A 26,929-nucleotide genomic window follows, 5' to 3' on the forward strand; every position below is an offset into this window, starting at 1 on the left:
AGATATCGGTTGAGCACACCTGCTCAACGTGCTTTCAACGTGCGCTTATGAATATTCATGAGCACCCTTCAATCTGTAGGTCTGTAGGGAAAAAACATGTACCTGCACAATACTAACAAGCATTGCTACCTCCAACCAAATACAGTTCTATACAAACATGATTCTTTTCTGCTTTTTGTATGTTTTCCTCTGGACTTTAATTCCTGCTTACGTTTTCCTGACAGTGACAGCGTCCCGGTTAGCGCCCCTGTTCACGAACTTGACGCGTAACGGAACTTCGCGAAGCGAAGCTGATTGGCTCTCCGGTGTCTGTCAACATTCTAAACAGTCCGGAACGGCCGCCATCTTGTCTCTTGGTAGGATCGAGAGACAAGAGGAGGAGAAAAACAAAGGGGGAATTTAATGAAAGGGGGCAAGGTAGACCCCTCTTGACCCCCTAGGAATGATGTTGGGGTTATTAAAGGGTGCTGTGGGGCAAATAAAAAAAAATTTATTTTTTGCGGTAGAAGCGCTTCCCGGTACACGAACCGGGTCGCAAACCTGTAGCGTAACGGGAATTCGCCATTTTGTGTTTCGTTTTAATTAAATCACAAGATGGAGGGAAAACAATGTGGGAAATGGGTATAAGGGGGCACGGGAGACGTATCCTGACCCCCCATGTTTTCTGAGGGTGGCTGAGGATGCTCATATATGTTGATACATGTCTTCCAGCGGCTGCGCGTGAGCGGAATTTTTTTTGCTGCGTGACGTCTGTTAACGTTCGATTCGAAGGAAATCAGAAAGTGAAGATCGCTATTTTGTCACTGCGAGTAAATATATTGTTCATTTCAAAGCGTTGGAACATGGTAAAGGGAGAAGGTAGAGATTGTCTTGCTGCGTAGTTTTTCTCAGGGTGTGCAGTAAGACCCCGGTTGTGCTTATACTCACGATGGGGTCTTTGAACACTTTAGCAAATGATGATCCAAACTGAGGCAAAGGAGGGTGTCAGTCGGGGTGGGAGCAATGGTGCAGTTTTCACTTTCATGTCTAAGTGTTAAAATCTGGTTTGCGATGTCAACATAATCGGCGCCAACTTGTCCCCACTCAGGCACGTACGCTCTAGCAAGCAGCAGCCATTTTGAAAGCGCTATGGCCCCTCTGCCCCTCGCCGGTCCCCAGCACGTCTCCCTTGCGCTACGAACACCCCCCCTCTCTGACCTCCCCCGTTCTCTCTGTGGAAAATTAATCCGTATTGATAAACATTGTCTGCGCCATCTTGACTTTTTTCCCTGCCACACTTTTGTCGGGCACGGCAGCCATTTTAGATGCCTTGACCAGACCCACTCTCTGCACGCCGCCGATCCTCAGCACGGCTCCCTACCCTCGCAAGCATCTCCCCCACGCACTGGTCACCCCCGCTCTCTCTCTCATGCATGGGCCATAAACCTCCCCCCATCTGCGCTGCTCTTCCCTGAGAAACACACCCCGTGCCCGCCCGACACCTCCCTTTCACCCTATTCACTATCGCACCCTCTGACACTCCTCTTCCTCTGTGTCCGATTGTTCAGGCCGGTCCCAGGCTATCACTTAGCCCTGCGGAAGTAGTTTATGGCCCCAACTGTACAGAATCACCCCTCTTCAAAGAAGTTACAGTAGATCAAGGCCCCCACCCCATGAGATCCGTCACACCACACGCGTTCCTACTATCTGATAACGATCCTGTATTGTGATTGGGGAGGGGATTCTCACTGTAAGGGTGTGTGGGACCGAGCCTGAAGCGGAAGATTCCAGGGATGCCTTTCTGTACATCAAAGTCTTCACAAGAATGTGTCACATTACAAATATATAGCACTCCAACAAAGTAGTAGGATTATAACACTTTAATAACTTATAAATATATACAGTGCTCCAACAAAGTAAACACGTTAAAAAAAACATTTTAAACAACTATTTACATGGCAGCCTGCTGCAACATCCATCTCAAAGCATTCACCGTCCGCTTGACACTGTCCTTGCTCCTCCCTCCCCGGAGTAGCAACAATGGGCTGCTTTGGCCTGCCTTTTAGTCGGCTTTGGGTTATAAAATGCCTACAAAATCCGTCGGCCTGTGAGGCGGCGTCAGTAGCGGACCGTTGTGCGAATAGGCCGAAGAAAGCACAACGCGCCGAGATCCGGACGGCACCGAGGTGGTGTCCAGCAAGTTGTCGCACTGGTCTGGCCGTCCTACAATGCTGCGCCGAAAAACGGCGTGGGGCGCCCCAGGGGGGGGAGGCGGCGCGAACGGGCCTCCCCCGCCTCCCCAGGTGGAGGCTCCTCAGCTGCAGTGGGGCGCCCCTTGGCGTTTCAGTCGCCATCCAGTTGAGTTGCGCCCGCTCTTGTGGCACAGAGTCTCGCCCACCATCCAGTTGAATTGCGCCCACTCTTGCGGTGCAGCGATAGGCGGCTGCCCCAGGACTCTCAAAATGGCGGCCGGCTCTTCGCATTTGGGCCTGGTCCCCTAAAATGGCCCTGGGACACCTTGGAACTCGGACGTTTGCCTGCTAGGGCATGGGCCCCATTCCCGAAAGCGTCCCCTCAGCCTTGAAGATTCTACAAAAGTCACCGGGGCCCCCGACTCCCGCAGGCTTCCGGTGGGGAGCGGCTGCCATGATTGCTTGCGGAATGGCCACGACGGAGCCACGAGATGGTGGTGCTCTCATGCTGATGCCAGCTTCAGCCTGAAACATTCAGAAACACTGTAGACTACCAATTCGATCAGTTCCGATGGAGCCCCAACGTGACCCGGTAGGGAAGAACTTGCCCTCCCCTCTTTTGACTGATTTTTCTTGTTGCCTATCTATTCTGTTGTCTTTTAACGGAACCTTTTTTGACTGCCGAAAGGTGTTCTGGTCCGACCGCTGGTTGGTGGAGACATTTTGACTATATCCTGGACCTGCCCGGCCTCGTCCAAAATGGCGACGGTATAAATGGGACTCGTAACTGCTTGTTGTGTACTGGTTGCCCAGCCTTGATATCACGAGATACGTATGCAGTTTTGAACCACATGGCGGGCGGGAACGAGTACTGATTGAACATTTGGACATCCCTATTGATATTAAGTTCTGATGTGTTATTGATTACTGTACTATTGAAAGTTCGAATTAATGTCACCCATGGTACTTGCCCGCAAATGTATATCTAGATAATTTTATTGTAACTGGCCCTGTCGTACTTTAATTATAAAATGTACGTCCACCGATTCCGCAACTGTTATACACCTTAGTTCTTGCAACCTAATGGCCCGCCCGTTACATTCTTCTACAGTGTAAATGTCCCCTCATCATATACGATTACAGTTTGCTCCGTGGCCGGCCCACGTGGTTATAGGCCCATATTTGTATACTGACATTTTCACAATAAAGGTTTTTAAAACAAAACATGGTAGTAGTACCTAGATTGGTAAAGTTTTGAATAATAGCCACCGTTTTCGAATCAGTAAAAGGCAAGTGAAATAAAGCAGCCTGATTACATGACGGTTAAAAGGTATAATACGCAGGTAAGCAGTAAAGATAAATGGTCAAGGGCTGTTGTGTTTTCCACTCCTGCAACATAAAGTGATCGATAAGAATCCGATATTCAGGCCTATCAGTGACTAAGACAGCAGGCCGAGCCTCTTTTGCTCAACGGCTCCCTCATGGGACGCAGAAACGCCCTTTTTCTCGAAATAGGAATATTTTACTTGCAGGACAGTTGTAAATTTCCCGGGAAAATACATTAGCCTGGAACATTGTTAGTGATAAACTGTAAATGCATCTGGGTCCTTTGCTTTACAAGTCAGAGTGAGAAAAAAAAGGTGGGGCTTTCATCATTTGGGAAAAAAAAAATTCTAAACCAATGAAAAGTGTTATTTTTAGGTCATATGACCAAGCCTTCCATCATTAGGAAACCAAAAGTAAAAGGAACCAATGAAAAGTTTTATTAACAAGTCACATGACCTGTTATGCTTACGTTACGCGCGCCGCGGATCGCTTCCGGGAAGCAGCGCTTCGCGCCTCGCTCACCGGAGCAATTCCGGGTGCGTTAACGCGGCGCGTCATATGACGCATTACGCGACAATGCAGGTCCAGAATATAGTCAAAATGTCTCCACCAACCAGCGGTCGGAACAGAACCCCTTTCAGCAGTCCAAAAAGTTCTGTTAAATGACAACAGAAGGGACAGGCAATAAGAACCATCAGTCGAAGAGGGGAGGGCTAGTTCTTCTCTACCGGGTCACGTTGGGGCTCCACCGGAACTGATCGAATTGGTAGTCTACAGTGTTTCTGGATGTTTCAGACTGAAGCTGGCGTCAGCATGAGAATACCACCATCTCGTGGCTCCGTCGTGGCCATTCCGCGAGCAATCATGGCAGTCGCTCCCCTCCGGAAGTCTGCGGGAGTCGCGGGCCCCGGTGACTCTTGTAGAATCTTCAAGGCTGAGGGGACACTTTTGGGAATGGGGCCCATGCCGTAGCAGTCAAGCGTCCGAGTTCCAGGGTTGCCAAGAGCCATCCTTGCAGGCCAGGCCCAAGTCTGTGGAGCCGACTGCCATTTTGTAAGCTCCGTGGCAGCCTCCTGTCGCTTTACCGCAAGATTGGGTGCAATTCCGTTGGATGGCGGGTGAGACGCTGTAATAGCAAGAGCAGGCGCAATTCAGCTGGCCGAGCGAGGCACTGTGTCGCAAGAGCGGGCGCAAGTCAGCTGGTCGAGTGAAGCGCTGGGGTGTAGCTGAGAAACCTCCACCTGGGGAGGTGGGGGAGGCTCGTTCGCGCCGCCTCTTCCTTCTAGTGCACCCCACGCCGTCTCCCGGCGCAGGTATATGTGATGGTCGGATCAGGGCACCGCAGGACGTGTCTTCAGGTCAAACGGATTGTGGGACAAGGTGTGGAGCAGGTGCAATTCAGCTGGCCGAGCGAGGCACTGTGCCGAAAGAGCGGACGCAAGTCAGCTGGCCGAGTGAAGCGCTGGGGTGTAGCTGAGAAACCTCCTCCTGGGGAGGTGGGGGAGGCTCATTCGCGCCGCCTCTCCCTTCTAGTGCACCCCACGGCATCTCCTGGCGCAGGTATATGTGATGGTCGGACTAGGGCACCGCAGGACGTGTCTTCAGGTCAAACGGATTGTGGGACAAGGTCCAGAATGGAAGAGTCACCAAAAGGCAAAAAGTTCCTCCTGACCCCGGGAGCCGGCCGCCTATGTCAGGGGCGATCTCAGGCCACACCAGGGCAACAAGACTTGGGGATGGGGCAGGAGCCAAGCACCCCCTCCGAGTCCGCGCCACCACACCGCCCCTCGGGGGCCTCCGTCAAGTGTTTCAGGGAGGCACCGCATCACATTGCTTTCCAATGCAGTCAGGTCATCAATCAGCCCCCACTTACTTTGAGAATAGTGAAGCTGCAGCAGGTGCAAATGAGCTTCAGATAGTGTTACAAGCGCTGCTCGGAACCCTCAACTATGGCACCCAACATCCAGGACTTATGCCATTTGTGCAAGGCAGTGACATCGAAGCATCTCAGGGACCAAGCAACATACCATATCCAGAGTCCTTCCTACAGCCTCTGCCTTCCTTCTTACCTAGTTATGGTTCTTTCAGTCCCACTCCAGGCTTTTAGTCTGTGGATGGAAAACCATGAACCTACACTCACCTATGAAAATCTTACTATTGATGCTTGACTGAGGCCAAGGAGATCAGAGTGCATGTCTGTGTAAGGTGATAAACCTTTGGGGAGATGATGTTACGTTTAAACGTAGCCCCTGAGTGCTTAGTTCGCTTCTGTTCTCTGTCACTGTTGTTGATTGTGAGCCCCAAATACAAAAGCCTTGTTGTTGCTTGTGAATCCCCAAGTGTATATTTGCCCATACTGATCCATCTCGTAGGCCACAGAGTAGTCGGGGAGAAATCCCGGGAATGGCGGCATGCATTTGGATCGATGTTGCAGCAGGCTGCCATGTAAATAGTTATTTAATAAAACGTTTTACCCTGTTACTTTGCTGGTGTGTTGTATATATTTATAATATTTGCATAGGGTTTGTCGTTATTTTGGGCGGGGTGGGCGGCGGAGCCGAGCTGTCTTGCAGCCATCATGGCGTCGAGCTCAGTTCCTCTCACTAGTTTCATATTTCTCATGAGGTGTTGTTCCTAATGTTTCTATTTTAGCGAGGTCAAAAAGAGATCCCATTAGTGGCCTACTGATTTTGCTTGATTCCTTTTGTTTTTTCTAACGATTTTTCACTATCTGCCAAGACTAAACAGAGTATTGCTACTCTGTGCTTGTTTGTAAATAGAGAATGAACCAAAGAGAACCAATTCCAAAACAGTAAATGCTTGGATAACAATCAATCAAATGGAGAGGGAAGCAGGCACGACGGATTACAACAGGGGCAAAGGCCTGCGTTACCTACCCTTCACTATCTGCAATGAGAGAATACTCCTTAAAAAAAAGAGGGGGCGGGGGAGGGGTGGCAGCGTTCAAAGCACATCAGCGTGCATAAACACGAAAATGTTTTTACCTACCACGTACTTCACATTTTACAGCTTTTGATATTTGCTATTAAAAAACCATTGAAATTCACTGAAAAAACCAAAGGTTATAGACCATATATAGTTAGGAATTAGCATTTACAAAACCTTGAAAATTCACTAAAAAAACCATAGGTTATAGACCATATATAGTTAGGAATTAGCATTTACAAAACCTTATTTTACTCACACAAAACCATTGAAATTCGCATATATAGTTAGTTGCACTAACTATATATCGCGCACCCGCAATCCACTGCTGATCATGTCACATATTACATCATTCATGACATGGTCAGTGACATCACTGATGACATCACTGATGACATCTCAAATGACATCACTGATGACATCTCATTTGACATCACTGATCACATCACTGATGACATCAATCATGTGATAATACGATGAACCTCTTCAGACTCTAATAAAACCTTAGATACACTCAGTGTAAACAGACACTCACAGACTGTCACTCATCCATGGAGTTACTCACACACCTAGTCAGTCATGCAAAGAATCAATCACACCTCCATCTCCTCAACTATACAGTTATACACACCTTAATTATTCAAACATATACTAACACATATTTACTCTCTTATACAATCCCTGATACAAGTTCACAATGATCCATACAGCCACTCACACATTCACTGGCTCTTATGCACAGTTATTTATATATGTCAACTCTCACATGTACTGTGTTTTACATATGTACTTACTTTGACATGTAGCACTGAGATATCCATTCACTCACCAATACACTCATGCACACAGTCAACAGCCCATACAGCTGTTTCCACATGCACTTTTGAACCCATACATCTAGTGAATCAACTGCTCACACATCTATGCACAGAGTCATACACCTCCCAGCCACCCACACGCACACTCAGTCTCCCATACAAATACTTGGGCAACCAATCAATAACCCATATAGTTACTCATATAGCTACTGATCAACACATGCAGCAGTTTACAGAACAACAGATATAATGATTCACAAATTAAGTTTAGTCACTAACCCATGCACTCAGTGAGACACATTTAATCACTCACTCATACAGTCAGTCATGCACCTACTAAATCCTTCATCCAGACACTTATACATCCACTCATTCTTCAATATGTAAGACATATTTTAACTTTACAGAAACATACAGTCACTGGATAATGTCATCAGTGAAGTAATTTGAGATATCATCAGTGATGTCATCAGTGATGTCACTGACCATGTCATGAATGATGTAATATGTGACATGATCAGCAGTGGATTGCGGGTGCGCGATATATAGTTAGTGCAACTAACTATATATGCGAATTTCAATGGTTTTGTGTGAGTAAAATAAGGTTTTGTAAATGCTAATTCCTAACTATATATGGTCTATAACCTATGGTTTTTTCAGTGAATATATATATATATTCACTGAAAAAACCATAGGTCTCATACCAGTTATAGTTAGGAATTAGCATTTAAAAAACCTATTATATTCACTGAAAAAACATAGGTTTCACACCAGTTATAGTTAGGTGGAAATTTTACTGATATAAAACCAATCAAATTCCCACGTTATAGTTAGTTGGACTCACTATAACTTGCGTGTGTAATACACTGCTGATGACATCACATATTACATCACTCATGACATGGTCAGTGACACCACTCATGACATCACTGATGACACCATCCAGTGAATGTGTGCCTTTCTGAAAAATAAACATGTTTTATATATGTATATGTAAAGGTCAATGGAAGAATAAATATTTAAATAAGTGTCTAAATGGATGTTTTGTTTTTAAAAAAAAATGATTGGTTAACTAGCTTATTAAGTGTATCTTAGTAAATACATATAATTAGCGAGTAATATTTAAATATTTAAATATATGTATCAGTGTTTCACTTTGTGTATAAGTGGCTGCATGGGTTGGTGAGTAGCTACATGTGTGTTTATATGGGTTATTAGATGTTTTTTTAGTCTCTTTATAATTGTCTGTTTGATTTGGTGGGGGAGTTACTTAGCACATAGATGCATCAATGACTGACTCACTGTTTGTATGTGTTTTGAAGACAGCATATGTGTCGGACTGTATGGGTGAATGAGTGTGTATATGTATGTGTTAGTAAGTGAATGACTGTCTCACTAGTGTCTTTATCAGTAACTACATATGTTTTAATCTAGTATATGTGAGTATTGATGTATATAAGTGAGTATATGTGAGAGTGAGAGATTGAAAGAGTTCTTGTTTTAATAAGTATGTGTTTCTATAAGTGATTGTTTAAGAGAGTAAGTATGTGTAAATTTTCTTAGAAGTAAGGTGGTAGTGTGTGTATAGCTGTATATGCAAAAAAATGGATGTTCAATAGTTTATTTGCATGTGTGAGTATGTGTGTGAGCAAGTTTTGGAAGACTGTCGGTGTGTTAACAGATGTAAAGGTGTCTCACTACATATGATAAGTGAGTATATGTATGAATGACTATATAGAACTGTTGGTGAATGAGTGGATGTGTATATAGATGGTGGAATTACTGAATTGGTTGTTGTAACTGGTATAGGTATCTCCACTTTTTTGTAAATGTTAGTTTCTATTTTTGAATATGTGTCTCAGGGGTTACTTTACAGTGAAAGGAGGTCAGTCACTCTGTCACAAGGATGGTGTCATCAGTGATGTCATGAGTGATGTCATCAGCAATGCATTACACGCGCAAGTTATAGTGAGTCCAACTAACTATAACTTGGGAATTTCATTGGTTTTATATCAGTAAAATTTCCACCTAACTATAACTGGTGTGAAACCTATGGTTTTTTCAGTGAATTTAATAGGTTTTTTAAATGCTAATTCCTAACTATAACTGGTATGAAACCTATGGTTTTTTCAGTGAATTTCATAGGTTTTTTAAATGCTAATTCCTAACTATAACTGGTGTGAAACCTATGGTTTTTTCAGTGAATTTCCTAGGTTTTTCAACTGCTAATTCCTAACTTTTTATATGGACTCATACCTATGTGTTTTTTAGTGAATATCTAAGGTTATTTTTTTGCAAATATCTATAGCTTAGAAAGGTATGTTTTTCTAAAAATGAATCCTATATTGTATATTAATATAATATATATGTTTTTTTAAAGTATGTTCTTCTTTTTTATATTTCACTCAGGAGCGCTCCCGATGCTCGTACCGGTCAGCGCCCCTGTGCGCGTACCGGGCCGCGTCCCGTCAGCGCACCAACAAAAAAAAAGAAAAAAAAAGGAGTGAGCATGAGGAATGGGGAAAATAGAGAGTGGTGTAAAGAAAAGAGAGCTAGAGGGAGAAACACAGAGGGGCTGTGTAAGAGATAGTAAAACAGAGAAAGGGTATAAAAGGAAGAAACTGAGAAAAGTAAAATGAATAAGAGAGCAAAAGAAGAGAAGAAAGAGGAAGAAAACTAAAGCAGATGTTCTAGGAGAATGTGAATGGGTGATGACAGTAAAAGGAAGAAGAGTAAAGGATGAGGAATGAAATGTAGTGATGGAACCAGAGAAAAGGAACAATGGTGACGGAGGGAAAGAAAATAGCAGTGAGTGTAAGTAAAGAGGAGTGAAATAGGGTGGATAAAAGTGAATAAGGGTAAGACATGGGGAGTGACAGAAAGAAAGAACAGAGAGAGTAAAGGAAGGAGTGTCAGAAAGGGACTAAGTGAAGCAGAAAAAAAGGAAAGAGAGGGAGTATGGGTGAGCAGGGGCACTAAAAGAAGTTGAATGTGGTAGGAAATTAAGTAAAAGAGAAGTAAATATGGAGGATAAGAATAAGTGAGGGCAGCAGAGTAAGAAAACAGGGGTGAGGTAGGGTGACAGAAAAGTAGTGAGGTTAAAACAAAGGGTGATGATAAATTACATTTTGTAGTCACACTTACCATATAATTAATGAAAATTTACTTGCATCTTTAAACTACACTTTGTATCTGTGAAAGACAAAAGAAAAAACGAGTTATAATTAGTAAAATATATATTTTAAAATAGAAGAAACAGGTCAAGAGGTAAAAAATCTAAACAAGTTTACTAAGAAATAAAGCAATAGTGAAGGATACAAAAACAGAAATAAAGTAATGTAGAAAGAGAAAAAAGAGGGAAAAAGAAATAGAAAGAGAACAAATTACTGAAGATAAGTAAGACACTAAAAGAATGCGAGATACCAAAACGAAATCAGGAAAGATAAGAAAGTAAAAGGAAAATGAGTGAAAAGGAGAGGAGTCTAAATGAGGAACTATTAATAAGAAAGAGGAATAGAATATGACTGAGAGTGAGTGAAGGGGAGTCACAGAGTGAAGGGATGAAGGGAATGAGGTTAATATGGAACGATGGAGGAAAAAGGAGTGAGAGAGTGAGTACACAGAAAGACAAAGGGAAGGACTGAGTGAACTGCAGTACAATGAGTGAGAAAGGAAAAAGAGTAAAGGAGCAAAAGAAGGAAAGAGAGGGGAAGAGAACTAAAGCAGTGGTACTGAGAGAATGTGAGAAAGATGAAAAGTGGTGGAAGGGAGAGAGGAAATGCAGACAGTTGAAATTGGATTGAGGAGTTGTGAATGAAGTGGATTAAAGGAACAGCGAAGAAACAAAGTTAAAAAAAGGCAGTGTAAGTGAGTAAAGAGAGCTAAATAAGGGTGGAAAAAGGAAAATGAGTGTGAGACAATGGGAATACAATATAAATTACACAATGCAAACTATAGAATAACTTATACAATATGTTACATTGTTTATTTTTGCTGTTCTCAGAATATATTGAATTTCACTTAAATTAGTGAGTTCAAACTCTTCATCATATAACAGCGGGAAAAAAAACACAATCTAAAAGATTGTGTTTAAAAAAAAAACATTAAAACTTACAACTCATATATGTACACTAATCTTTGATTCACTTACTTTTCCGTGAGGCCAAATAGAAGATAGTGAAGGTCCTTTTGGTGGAAAAAAGTCTGCTGTTCTCTATAACTTTCATTTCATCGACTTCCTATGAAAAAAGATCTAAGAACATCATACCTTATACTTTCCTTACGGCCAAATCGTTTCAGATATATGAGTATTTTTTACTATGAGATCCACTTACAGTACCTATATGAGATAAATAATTTTAAACATTAGATTAACTAACTAACTAACTTTTATTAACTATTCGCGTCTTCAAAGGCCAATTACCTTCACTAAAACTTTGGTTTTAAAAACACTAGGTAAGAATTTTTAAAGTCATAAGGCAAACATTGTTTATAATTCAAATGAGAATCATTGCAGTAACTCCAACCTTTTTTACATTTTATGTAGCATGTATGATGTCCTGATGTTGTCAAAGGACCGTCATGATAAGTAATAGCTTCAGTTGTAAATGTTCTTCCTGAAATTGATAACTGAGAAGCCATAACATTTTTGATACAAGTTGTCAATTTAGTTCCATCAGGTCTACATCGTTGGAAAACTAAAATGATATTCTGGCCATAACTTTGTATAAATAATGTGGATAGCATTGAACACTTACATTGGGTACACACCATATTATGATCTGCTGCTTTAACTAGATTTTTAAATGACACTGATTTACAGTCTGGTAAAGTCAAATATATAAATCTTTCAGTGTCTATTCTAGTATTACTTGATGAACTACAATTGTGGCAGTCATGCTGCCATTGATAAGAAAGGCTGAAAAGATTATCTACATCTACACCATCATCTTCCAAAACACCAAACATATACATTAGAAATTCCTGACAATCCTGCTGAATGTTCTGTGAACATTTATCTTGACCAGTACACATATCTAAAATATTTCGAATTTCTGTTACACTTTCTATTTTTGCTCTATCACTGCTACATTTCTCAAACACAGAATTCAATAAACCACACAATATTTGATCCCAATTTTCAACAATCTGTTCTTGTAAAGTTTGAAGAAAAAAAACAACATTAACTACTACATTAGCATAGCAGTTGACACCAGAACTATTTTCAAACTGAAATCCAACAACATTTTCATCAGAATCCTTTTTCTTTCTGTTTTGAATTACAGTTTCATCTACTTTTTGTCTTTTTGCTACTACCTCACTGCAATTATTCTCATTTCTTCTTTTTCGGCCTAAGACACGTTTTTCAAACAGAGGATATTGAGGCAAATGTGGAGCATACTCTCTTCTTAACCTATTGTATTCTTTAACACAATCTAGATCTGTACAAATCTTTGTCTCATCACACTCAATCAAGTACAATCCTGATAAAGTTCTGACTCGTGATAATGCCACATATGCCATACCCTCTTTAAACACAGATCTTCCATTGTTCACCAAAGCACTATCTACACTTAAACCTTGAGATTTATGAATTGTTACTGCATATGCCAAACAAACAGGAAACTGTTTTCGGCAAACATATAAGTCTTTTACAAGTAAAAATCTAGCAGAACAACGACTGATTTGTTGTACTTCCTCAATACCATAAAATTTTATTTTAAAAAATTCAATTCCATCTCTATTTCTATAATTCACAATATCAACAACATAACCCATTGCTCCATTTACCAGACCTCTTTCACCATTTAAATTCCTTCTCAAAATGATAGGACAATTTAAACACACATTCAGAGTCTTTTTAAAACCAGCTGTTTTAGAAATACTTTTCTCTAATGAATCCAATTTTGTTTTCAAATTTTCTGACAAAAGAATTGTTGCACCCATATGCTCTATTTTATCTATTGTTTCCAGTTTCACAATCTCTTCATTTTCTAACTTTAACATTTTGTTGTTGAAGATGGAACATTCTTGCAGAGTTGGCATCAATCATATTCCAGATTTCTTCTCAGTCATTTTTAAAAAAATATTCTCTGGAAGAATGTTTTCATTTGGATACAAATTTGAAATTAATCGAGCATGTAAAGATTCTTTCCCAAGCTCACTTACTTTTCCAATTCTTACATCTTGTAGAATATTTTTATAATCTTCATCCTTTGCCTGTCGCATATTTTGAAGCAGTTCAGCATATTTATAATTTAACCATATATTAACGTTTCCAATGCTTCCAAGGGACTTCCTGGTATCTTCATGCGTGAGCATTTTAAACACTGGTTGTCCTTTTACTGGAGTCAACTGCAATAGATCTCCAAAAACAATAATGTGTTTTCCTCCAAATAACACATCATACTCTGTTCTAAGAATTTCTTGCATTCTCAAATGCACAAAAGCAAGCATTAGATTTGAGACCATGCTTACTTCATCAATGATAAGAAGTTTCATTTTCTTCAAGACTCTGGAAACTTCACAACACGCATCTCCAGATAACTTGTTGTAATGCAATTTATTATCATGCTCAACTGGCAGCATCAGTAAACGATGTAAAGTAATCCCTTTAATATTATGTGCTGCCAGTCCAGTTGGAGCAGTTACAACACAAGACAGCAGTGAATCAGTCCTTTTCTGCAAATAAGTTGCAATGGCTTTAATCAGAAAACTTTTTCCTGTTCCCGCTTCTCCACTTACGTACAGTCGAACAGGCTTAAATGATGTATATGAGCACACTTTTTTGTCATGTCTGAATCCATGTTCAATCTGTTCTGTAACTTCGTCATATATCTTTTTCTGCTCAACGTTTAGTTGCTTTACCAAATCTTCTAAGTTAACTCCATCCTCTTGAGCTTGTTCCATAGCTCTTTACACCTCATCCATGGCAGTTACAGCTTCATTTTGAATAATTGGTCCTCCTAGTGGATCCTGACTCAATGAAGTAGAACTCTGACTGTTTTGAGAACTGTTTCTAGCAATCTCTTCAGCAATTGTGGTTTCTTGCTCTATTTCTTCGTTCAACATTTGCAGATAATTTAGAAAAACAGGATATTCTATGGTATCCTTAGTTGCATTAAAAGAGTCTTCATAACAGAGAAAATCTCCAAGTAGTTCCTCTTCTGTACGCCATGGCTTAAAGAGTTGCAAACGAGCTAAATAGTAAAATTCTCTTTTGTCTGGAGCTTCGCAACTCAATTTTCGATGATTAATCAAATGGCCTTTTCTCTGCTTCACTAGACATCCTTCATACCCAATGACAATATATTTTCCATTATTGATATCTTCTGTGATGTTCCTCTATTAACTGTAGTTTTGCAGAACTTCATACAAACAAATGTTCTCAAGGTGAGTACTTCTATTTGGATAGTATGTATCCAACATATTTGTCTACAAAATATCAGTACTGTTTGGTTCTTTCTCCGCCAAATATTCAATTTCTTGTACAGATTTCAAAACTCGGTTTCGTGTTGCAGCAAGACCTAGACTCACCCAAATGATTGTTCTTGATTTGGCATAAAGACTTGCTGATGATAACCGATCAGAACATTCATATGCTCCAATTTCTCGATGCAACAACATCTTCAGACTGAAACTGTATAATTTCTTGCCTAGACTCTTTTCATGTGAAATGTCCTCCCACATTTCCTTCAGTTCTGTCTTTTCTTTTTTTGTGATGTAAGATGTCACATATTGAGCCACAGCAATAGAGTTGTCAGCAACGAACTGAATATCCATGTTAGCATTCCACATGGACTAAATCACTGGGTTGTAGTCGTAGATGTACTCGGACTCTTCGTTTCTTTTTAAATTATATGTATTTTTGGGAGATTTCCTCGTCACAGTATGTCGTAGAGATGACATCAAATTATTTACTCTTCCCCTAGAAATCACTGGTCGTGGAAACGCAAAACGACATTTCGTGTAGTACTTTTCCTTGTTTTTAAATTTTCTATGACAGTACTTTCCACAATGATGAGATTGAAAACGTAAAACTTGTTGCCTTAAACTGTTTTCTTCAGTAGTTTTTGGAACAGTGCATGTTGAATACTCTTCAATGAAACTCATCACTGTTTCATCCGAATCTAATCCAAATTTGGGTGCATCTTTAATCCAGAACAACATATGTATATGAGGAGCACCTCTCGCTTGATATTCCTTCCTCCAAAAGAAATCTAAAACCTCTCCGAGGGGAGGATTTTGTTTGTTGGTAATAAAAGACATCATAGCTTCAAATCTATGATTAAAATATCTGCAAACATTCACTGGATCCAAAGAACACAGTTCTCCAGGTGTTTTCAATTCTATATTTTGTATGTTTCCTTTTGCCTCTCGTAGAAATTGAGGTAAGTCGTCACATGAATACTCAGCACAGCTAAGAGTGAGGAACCATGTAGGAGTTCCTAAGTTTCTTAGCATACATTTCAATTCCCCATGACGACGGAACCAATACTCATTTGTTCCACTCTGACATGCCATGAGATTGATTAGCTGAGATTCCAAAATACTGTCTTGCAGATTGACTTTCTCCATAAAGTCCCTTGCTGAAACATTTTGCAGATGAGCTCCACTTTTCAATATATGATTAACTGCATAAGAAAGCCCAGACAAATCACTTTCATACAGTAGATGAAACAAATACGGAATGCATTGCCGAAACCTTGGATGTTCAGCATATAATCTTAAAGTCCGGTATTCAGCTGCAGGAATTTGAACTGGCCGATCGTCATATCGTCCACCATGACCTGTTGGAAATAACTGTGGAAAACAACGAGCTTCCAAACTTTCTTCCCATACACTAATGGGACTTCCTTTTGCTGCTTTCATTTGAAACAAGTCAATTGCAATACCCTTTACTTCTTTGGAATGCAAAGGATGAATGGTATAATGTTCATATATTTCTTCACTTCTAGACACATCAACTTTTTCAATTTGGCCAACTGAACAATCACTGTCTTCTTCTGTAGCTGTTTCCTCTGCTCCAACACTTACATCTTTATAGTACTCATTGTTTTTGACCAAATACAACGTTGCCTTTTTGACTTTCCTAATATCCACTAAATCTTGCCAGATTTCCTTACTCTTTGTCGGAACCCCATTAACTAGAATAACCAGAGGATCCTCTTCTACTCTTTCTACACCAATTGTATCAATATTTTTCTTGACATCTAGAGGCAAATAAACAACTCTTCCCTTTAATCCTCTTTGTAAATCTGTAGGAGGTAATATCCCTATCATAGGCTCCATGCGAACAATAGCTTGAAAAGGATGGACACATTGAATCAAAATTGATTCATAAGTATTTAAATCCATCAATTCAGAAGGAATATCTATCAACTGAAGATTATTATGAGCAGCTCTAGCAGGCATTCTATTTTCATTTAATTTTTTCAAACAATAAATACAAATACGCTGATCAAAACTCAAATCAAAAGAAATCTCCACCAACAAATAACTTACAAAATCCTTCCATTCACTATTATTTTCCAATTCACGTTTTGCATATAAATCAACTAACCTAGTCTGAATCTTATAATTAGTCCGTCGACAACACACACAAGTTAAATTAGGCCTTTCACTTGATTTCACCTTAAACTTGGTAATTTCCTCGTCAAACTTTTCTGTACTTGAAATCTGTACATTGTCTTCCACATTACCATCCATTACTATATCCATTTCTACACTGTCCTCTTTGTTCCCAAAATAACAAAACTCAATTTCTTCACAAATAGTCTTCACATCTACTTCAGATCCATGCAAAAGAGCACTGTTTAACTGTTTAGGCTTAAGTGCTGGACTTTTTGCATTATACAACCCTCTCACTAATTTCCTCACCTTATTATGATGCACTGCTAACATCCTTAAATTTTGAAAAACACTCTGACATAATTTTCTAGAAAGACAAGCCAGTGAATGCCCATGCTAACCTGTGTTTTCTCTCACTCTGCAAGGATCTAACTCTTGCAAGATCTTCATTTTTTTGTTTTAGACTTTTCTTACTATATATACGTAAAAAATTTCGAAGCAAATCGATTGAATCCTGTCGCACACTACAAATACTACTGCACTTCCACGTGTACACTGGACCCTTAGTACGTCTCCCTAATACTTCATCACTGAACATCTCTTCTGCATCTCTAGACATAAGTTTCTCTTTTTCCATCACACAACCATCTTTCACCTCATATGCTCGACCACTGATGTCAACTGCATGCACCAAATAATTTTCCTGAAAGTAACTCTCCTCATTAAAAAATGGCTCAGAACTTGAACTATGCATCCATTCTCCAGAAAATACTTCACAAAAATTAGTCCGATTAATAATTCTTTTCCATCTACTGTTCGATTTGAAAACATCAATTGCCTTATTAAGTATCCTAATCCTATTGATTACTAAAATAAAAAATTTTTTCTTAACTTCAAAAGCCTGACCAACAATCTTTTCTACACTTTTCTTTTTCTTGTAAAAAGCAGCTCTCTGTTTACCTTTCTTTTCATTTTTTAGCAAATTTAAAACTACCCTATTGCGAAACATTCGTCTACGAATGTCCCTAAAATTGATTTAACCTTCTATTGCTATCAATACTCTTATCTCCTGCTCCAATAGAGACATTTTTTGAGGGCCTCTCCTTCCTTTTTAGATTTGCTCTCTGCTTCTGGATCTTTACATTACCATTAACATTACTTTTTGATCTACATAAATTGCAAAGAAAAGACTTAATTGTCTTACCAGGAGCTTTTCTGGTGTTTTTTGAAGTACTTGTTGTAGAGGATTCTTTTAATTCCTTTGATGATTTTGTTCTTTTACGTATGGTATTTTTTCTACTCCTTTGCCTTGACAGCATTTTTGCTTGCTTTTAAAATGTTGATTTCAATCTGTGGTTCTGAAAAAAATAACACATTAAAGACCACTATTAGCAAACAACAAAGTAATGACAAAAAGAAAACAATATAAACACTAATTTGCAACATATTAAAGTTTATACCACAGCAACTCAGGGCCTTATTTATGAAGGCCTTGCACCACCAGTGCGTCCTATGTTAAAAGAGACGCACCGGTTCCACAAGGCAATCATAAATACGGGTCAAATGTAAATACTATTGATTTGCCCCCAAAACCGTTTTTTGAATAACATTTAAGAAACACTGCGCAGAACTATGTACAACCACTCAATATCACTTCTGAAACCTCACTGTTTCCCAAAAACAAATCCTCTATCTTGCAAATGTTCATAGCAAGCATTATCAAAAAGCAAAAAACAAACCAACAGCAAACAAACTCAGGGCCTTATTTATGAAGGCCTTGCGCCACCAGAGCGTCACTTATTTCCCATGTTTAAAGTGATGCACCGGCAGCACAAGGCAATCATAAATATTGGCCAAATGAAAATACCATTGATTTGCCCCCAAAATCGTTTTTGAATAACATTTTAGAAACACAGCGAAGATTCTATTTACAAGCACTCAATTTCACTACTGAACCCTCACTATTTCACAAAATACAAATCCTCTATCTTGCAAATGTAGATATCAAGCATTATCAAAAAGCAAGACACAAACCAACAACAAAAAAACTCAGGGCCTTATTCATGAAGACCTTGCGCCACCAGTGCGTCCCATGTTAAAAGAGACGCACCAGTGCACCAAGACAGTCATAAATAAGGACCAAATGTAAATACCATTGATTTGCCCCCAAAATCGGTTTTTGAATAACAATTAAGAAACACTGCGCAGTACCTATGTACAACCACTCAATATCACTTTTGAAACCTCACTGTTTCCCAAAATACAAATCCTCTATCTTGCAAATGTTCATAGCAAGCATTATCAAAAAGCAAAAAACAAACCAATAGCAAATAAACTCAGGGCTTTATTTATGAAGGCCTTGCGCCACCAGAGCATCACTTATTTCCCATGTTTAAAGTGATGCACCGGCAGCACAAGGCAATAATAAATAAGGGCCAAATGAAAATACCATTGATTTGCACCCAAAATCGTTTTTTGAATAACATTTAAGAAACACTGCGCAGAACCTATGTTCAACCACTCGATATCACTTTTGAAACCTCACTGTTTCCCAAAATACAAATCCTCTATCTTGCAAATGTTCATAGCAAGCATTATCAAAAAGCAAAAAACAAACCAACAGCAAACAAACTCAGGGCCTTATTTATGAAGGCCTTGCGCCACCAGAGCGTCACTTATTTCCCATGTTTAAAGTGATGCACTGGCACCACAAGGCAATCATAAATAATGGCCAAATGAAAATACCATTGATTTGCCCCCAAAATCGTTTTTTGAATAACATTTTACAAACACAGCGAAGATTCTATTTACAAGCACTCAATTTCATTACTGAACCCTCACTATTTCACAAAATACAAATCCTCTATCTTGCAAATGTTGATGTCAAGCATTATCAAAAAACAAGACACAAACCAACAACAAAAAAACTCAGGGCCTTAATTATGAAGGCCTTGCGCCACCAGTGCGTCCCATGTTAAAAGAGATGCACCAGTGCCACAAGGCAGTCATAAATAAGGACCAAATGTAAATACCATTGATTTGCCCCAAAATTGTTTTTTGAATAACAATTAAGAAACACTGTGCAGTACCTATGTACAACCACTCAATATAACTTTTGAAACCTCACTGTTTCTCAAAATACAAATCCTCTATCTTGCAAATGTTCATATCAAGCAATATCAAAAAGCAAGACACAAACCAACAGCAAATAAACTCAGGGCTTTATTTATGAAGGCCTTGCGCCACCCGAGCGTCACTTATTTCCCATGTTTAAAGTGATGCACCGGCTGCACAAGGCAATCATAAATAAGGGCCAAATGAAAATACCATTGATTTGCACCCCAAATCGTTTTTTGAATAACATTTTAGAAACACAGCAAAGATCCTATGTACAAGCACTCAATTTCACTACTGAACCCTCATTATTTCACAAAATACAAATCCTCTATGTTGCAAATGTTGATATCAAGCATTATCAAAAAGCAAGACACAAACCAACAACAAAAAAACTCAGGGCCTTATTTATGAAGGCCTTGTGCCACCAGAGCGTCACTTTTTCCCATGTTTAAAGTGATGTACCAGCAGCACAAGACAATCATAAATAAGGGCCAAATGAAAATACCATTGATTTCCCCCCAAAATCATTTGTTAATAACATTTCAGAAACACAACACAGGACCTAAGTACAAGCATTCAATTTCACTACTGAAACCTCACTGTTTACCAAAATACAAATCCCCTATCTTGCAAATGTTCATAGCAAGCATTTCCCAAAAACATGCCACAAACCAATAAAAAAGAATCTCAATCTGCTTCCAAATCTAAGGTAATGCAAGTGACATTATTCTAAATGGTTCAAATATATTTATTTAATGAGGCAGACACTATTAATTACTTCTCAAAAATATAAAAACCATTCTTTTACCCCAAAATCGTTTTTTAAATAACTTTTTACAAACACAGCACAAGTCCTATGTATAAGGAATCAATTTCCCTACTGAAACTTCACTATCTGCTTCCAAATATTCTCCATAGAGCAAACAAGTCTCTATCTAAATTAAATAAATCATTACTTACCTTTACAATTGCTTTGGGAGATTGAAAACAGTGTCAGACACACACACCAATTTTTCTTTAGCAGAGCAAAAGGTGTGCACTCAATACACTGAAACCAAGACTGGCATAGAAAATCTCTAACTTTACACACATATGCCTTACTTCAACCAATCAAAAGTCTTCCCTCACTATTTTCAAACCAACACCCTTCCCCCTCTCAGACCTTTCTATCTGTTACCATAGCAACTCCCTCCTAACTGAACCTTCAGGTTCAAAAGTTTATTCTACAATGTTGTGAATTAAGTCAGCAAGGATGTTTGACCTCTCAATACACCAGCTTATCCAGGGCATTATTGCTTTTAGTGACTTTTTCTTAACCATTCAAATTGCTTCTTACACACAACACAACCATGCACCCTAACTTTCTGTTTTCAACTAACTGAATCCACCAATCATTGCTTGTGATTCAACAGCAGGGACACTCCACAATTATTTTTTTGTAAATTCCTACTGTTCCAACTGCCATTTCATTCCCACACTTCATCTGACTGCACCTGAACCTTCTCTCATCATGTATTCTGTGTGAATTATTGGACTTAGCTACATCCACTGGGCTCAAAGGTATGCAGCAAGCAGAAATTATCATAACCTTGATTTATCAAATGTGGAAATCAAGTGGATTGGCCAGAAAGGATTGAGATGTCATCAATTGATACCATTGGTGAAAACCTTTTTGCATCTGCCAAACCCTGACCTCTTAATAGTGCACTGTGGTGGAAATGATTTGGGCACTATGACTGGGGTTGGTCTGGAAATGCTTTTAAAGGACACCTTTGATCAATTGATGACACTTTTTCCACAAACTGCCTTGGTATATTCCAATATATGCCAAAGACAGAAATGGAACTGGTCCAACCAATTTTGTCCACAATTTGAGAAAGCACGGAAACATGTGAATAAATCTGTTTCTGTTTACATGAGAGACTTTGGAATGGGTTCAATATACAACAACAACTTGCGTTACAACATGCAAGACATATACAGAGGACCTGGTGTGCACTTCTCAGATGAGGGGAATAGAATATTCCTCCTGAATTTAAGACTGTGCATTGGAACCTACTTGTAGGTACCTAAATCAGCCACAGAACCCAAAAGCTCTTGTCAGAGCTACCCTACCTCTGATCATTTAAAACGTTTATCTTTTTCTAACTTTTTTCACTATTTTTCACCAAAGTACGCTCCTCGGTATGCTTACCGGTGCGCGTACCGGGCGCTCCCCCGCGAAATTTTACATTTTTTTATTTTTGAACTCACTTTTAGCCCGAACGGCTGAATGGATTTCCACCAAAACTTGGCAAAATTGTAGGGACTGGTAGCCCGATGTGTCTTTGCTATGTCTCAAGATATGTGCTCCAGTGGATTTTGAGTAATTTAGGTTAAAAAAAATATATATATCTATAAGCGCGCCCCGGTACGCGCACCGGGGCGCGTACCAGCGCGCTACGCGGTTCGCGCGCGGAAAGCTGATTGTCTCTCGGGTGTCTGTCAACATTCCAAACAGTCTGAAGCGGCCGCCATCTTGTGTCTTGGTAGGATCGAGACATAAGAGGTGGCAAAAACAAAGGGGGACTGTTTGAAAGCGACGCACTATGCACAAGCCCCCGTGGTGTGCTGCGTAAACCACATTTAAATGTGACACCACACTTCAATATTTACAAAGTAAACCAAAATTTAAACAACCATTTCTGAAATATTGTCCATGCCCCTTCGTGTTGGGGTTAAAAATCAAAACAATTCAATTGAAAGACTTTGTAGTTTAATGCCAGTATTTTTCTTTGTGTTCTGTCTTCATCAAATACATTACATCATGTACTTGTTCCTCTTAACATCATTTGCTTGTCAGTCCCAATGCATTTCGGTATTGGATACCTTCATCAGGGGAATACTAAAAATAAAGCCAACACAATAACGATAATCAAAATTTAAACTGCGGGATTACATTTGCTAGTAGTCAGGTAGGCTGATCTTTAGCATTTTTAATTTATGTGCATATGGTCACTTTTTGGTTCAGTAGATTAACATATATAGACACCATGGTAAAGATAATTATGGGACTCGTTAAGACAAACGGGCACTAGGTTTGCATGTACACGAGGTGGAGATCTAGGCTCCCGCAGTTTAATTTTGATTATCGTTATTGTGTTGGCTTTATTTTTAGTATTCCCCTGATGAAGGTATCCAAAAGTGCCGGCCGGGTACCGCAGAAATTGACCTCCCGGCTTTGGGCCTTCCGGCGCATCCTGGGGGGACTGGACCCTGCGGGGCTGAGGCGGGCCCAGACAATCTCCGGTGGAGTGGCGGCTTCACAGGCATCACCGGAGCGGACGCGAGGGGCCCCGCCAACCGAGCAGCGTCGCCGAAATCTACGGACTACACCGAGGCCGCACTCCGCTGGTCTGAGTGGTGCTGGAGAACCGGGCCTGCCTGAGGGACTAGTAGAACGCAGCCCAGCGGATCCGAGAGGCAACACGGGACCACGGCGGCGCAGAGAGCCCACCCCTGAGCCATCACACAGAGCAGTCACACCCAGGTGAGGAGGGCTGCGGTGGGCTTCGCCACGAGACTCGGGGGGCACAATCGAGCCCCTGGCGTTAGGGACCCCTGGGGCTTGCAGTCTGCGCCTTAATTCCCACGGATGGGGCACGCCTGCACCTGAACAAGACTCTCGCCGCCCAGTGCTGCCATTAGACTTGGCGCCATACCCGCTAGCACCCGCTTTCCACTTTGGTCCGCCGCTGGGCTGCTTCCTGAAGCGGACTTCTGGGCACCCACCCCACCGATCACTGCAGGGGGGACACTACCACGCCACCCGTGAACCGGGCTACCAGAGACAATGAAGTGACGGCCCCCCCGGGATCACCAGTCTCACCACTGCTTTCAAGTAGCCGCGCCCCGACACCCTAACTGACGTGCTCACAAACCGCGGGGGCCCCGAATACAACATGGCGGGACAGCGATCGAAGAAGGGGTCGCAGACGCTCCCAGAACTCTTGGCCAAAACCCAGCCGAAACCTAGCAAGGACCCACCCTCCCCGCTGACCAGGAAACTAACACCAGCGCCGGCAGATGACCAGTCGCCCATCACTAGAACATTCTTGGAGACGCTATTTAATTCCCTAAGTGACGACTTCAGGTCCTTAAAGCAGGAGGTGGCGGGCGAGGTCAGGGAGCTCCGACGAGACGTGGAGGGCCTTGGGGAAAGAGTGGTGGCAGTCGAGGAAGCGGATCAGACCAGGAGCATGGAAATAATGCACCTCCAGCAAGAAATAGTGCGACTCACTGACCAACAGATGGACCTCCAAGCCCATGCAGAAGATCTTGAAAACCGTTCCCGTTGAAACAACATACGGGTCCGGGGAGTTCCTCAGAAAACGGAGGGGTCTGATGTCACTGGTTACCTGCAAGCTTTATTCAGGTCCGTTTTGGGGAAACCAGCAGACTTTGAGATACGCATTGACAGAGCGCACAGAGTTGGGTTGCCTAGACGCTCCTCCGCTCCGACACCAGATATATTAGCCTTTCTACCCGACTTTCCGCTGAAGGAGCGGATCCTCCGAGAAGCACAGTGGGCCCAGCCTCTTTAATTCCAAGGTAACTCTATAGCCCTGTATCAGGACCTGCCGGCCATTACACTACAAAAACGCAAGGAATTCCGGAAGGCAACGGACTTCTTAAGGCAGCATGAAACTCTGTATTCCTGGGGCCACCCGTTTAGACTAATATTCAAGTGGAACGGGAAGCTGCACCAGCTGCGCTCACTCAAAGACACTTGCACCCTCCTAGGCCTTGAGCATTTGATATTTATTTGATATTTATTTATTTTTATAAAGCGCAACTATCGCTCCAGAAGGAGCATCCTGGCGCTGACAATCAGAAGGGCCATAGCTAGGTGAGGTCAGGAATCATATGGAATCATATGGCTGCGAGGACTGACGGGTCGGGTTGAAGGAAAATCCAGGTCTTCAGGAGTTTCCTAAAGAGGCTTTCTGAGGGGGCATGCCTAAGGTTAGAGGGAAGGCTGTTCCAAGCCTTGGCCGCCAGAAAAGAAAAGGTTTTTCCACCTTTGGTTTTGAGCTTAAACCTGGGTATGATCACCAGATTGGCTTCTAATGACCTCAGGCAGCGCGAAGGAATGTACTGGGGGAAGCGCTTAGCAAGATAGGAGGGACCGGTGTTCTTAGTGGCCTTGAAGACAGTAACAAGGAGTTTAAAAAGGATCCTTTTATGGAGGGGCAGCCAATGGAGGGTGTTGAGGGCCGCAGAGGCTGAGGACCTTCTCGGAAGACCAAGAACGAGCCTGGCTGCCGCATGCTGGACGCTCTGTAGCTTCTTAAGAGTGGACTTTTTTATACCTGCCAGAATACCATTACAATAATCAAGCCTGGACAGGATCAGAGCCACGGCCACTGATTTCCTGGCGGAAATAGGGAGAAGGTCGAAGAACTTCTTTAGCTGTCTGATAAGGTTAAAACAGCACCCTGCTGTGATACGCGCATGTTCGTCGAAACTGAGGGACGAGTCAAATTGGACACCCAGATTGCGGGCCGATGAGACAGCACTGGGGGGTGCCTCGGAGTGTTGAGGCCACCAATCTTTTGGGGAGAAAAGGGTGTCTTTGCCTAAAGGTATGATTTCAGTTTTGGCGCTGTTGCACTTAAGGTGGTTATTGTTGAGCCATGCAAAGACTTGGGAAAGGCAGCATGACATTGATGAACCCACTCCTAGCTCGTCTCAGAGGGCTTCTGAGGGGGACTGGCAGACTGTGAACCGGAAGCGGTCACCCTCGCACCACCTGAAGCCGGATGCCTCTATCATCACGCAGGAGCGAGCGACGGCGGTGGCGGCCAAGGAGACCTCTTCCTCAGGGTGATGGCTGCACTCCCGGGGAGATCATTCACAGCTTGCCTCATCCCCATGAGGGGGGTGGGAATCGAGCGGGGGGCCGATGTGACTGCCACGGGACATGACCCGGATGGAGAACTTTACCACAGCCCTGTGTGGACTAACAGGACTGGGACTATACCTATTCACATTTGGGTGTTGGGGCCTGGGGAGTGGGAGGGGGGGGATTGTTGACAGAAATGTTACTTCATGGAGTTTGACCGTGAGTACATGGGGAGTTTGGGGGTACAGTTGGGGTGGGAGTTGGGGTGGGAACCAGTGTGCCAGGGGGAAATTGATCCCTACAGAACAGCCAAATCGTATATCCGTACCTCAGTGCTATACCTCACCCCACGGGTGTCTCTACAGTTGTGCACAATCTTGCCGAGAACACTCACACACTCTCTATGTGATACGCAGTGGTCGGAGTTCATCTCGCCCTGTCCAGCCTACTCCCCAACTGCTGAGTTGGAGGACACTGCTGTACTGGACGCTATTCGACTCCTATTTTTATAACAATGGCTAGCCCCAAACTGAAGTTATTGACACTAAACGTCAAAGGCCTGAACAACCCCATTAAAAGAAGGGCGATAATCTCTTATCTGGAACACTCCGGGGCTGACCTCTGTTTGCTTCAGGAGACCCACCTTTTGCCCAAGGACTGGCACAGGATGCGCTCACGCGCCTTTCCCCAACAATTCTTTTCTTCCCTTCCCACAAAGAAAGCTGGGGTGGCCATATTAGTATCTAGACACTTTAGCGGGAAGATAGGGGCTAAGGCGGGAGAGGTTAGGGGCCGTCTTTTCGCGCACACCTTCCAGCTTGGAAGCATGAGCCTTACAATAGGGTCAGTTTACGCTCCCAACACAGGCCAGGAAGCCTTTCTGAAAGGCGCACTCTCTGAATCTCTTCAATCATCCAACACACTCTTACTCATTGGGGGGGAACTTAATTTAGTCATGGACACCAGCAAAGACAGGTCAGGACATCGCTATGGGGACACCGGCGCTATCACTGAGGCAGGGGCGGAGTGGCTGCGTGATAGAGGCCTGGTAGACCTATGGCGCATCGCGCACCCGAACGTAACGCAATTCACCTTCT

The sequence above is a fragment of the Lissotriton vulgaris genome, chromosome 9 (genome assembly GCF_964263255.1).
Source record: "Lissotriton vulgaris chromosome 9, aLisVul1.2, whole genome shotgun sequence".
NCBI lineage: Eukaryota > Metazoa > Chordata > Amphibia > Caudata > Salamandridae > Lissotriton > Lissotriton vulgaris.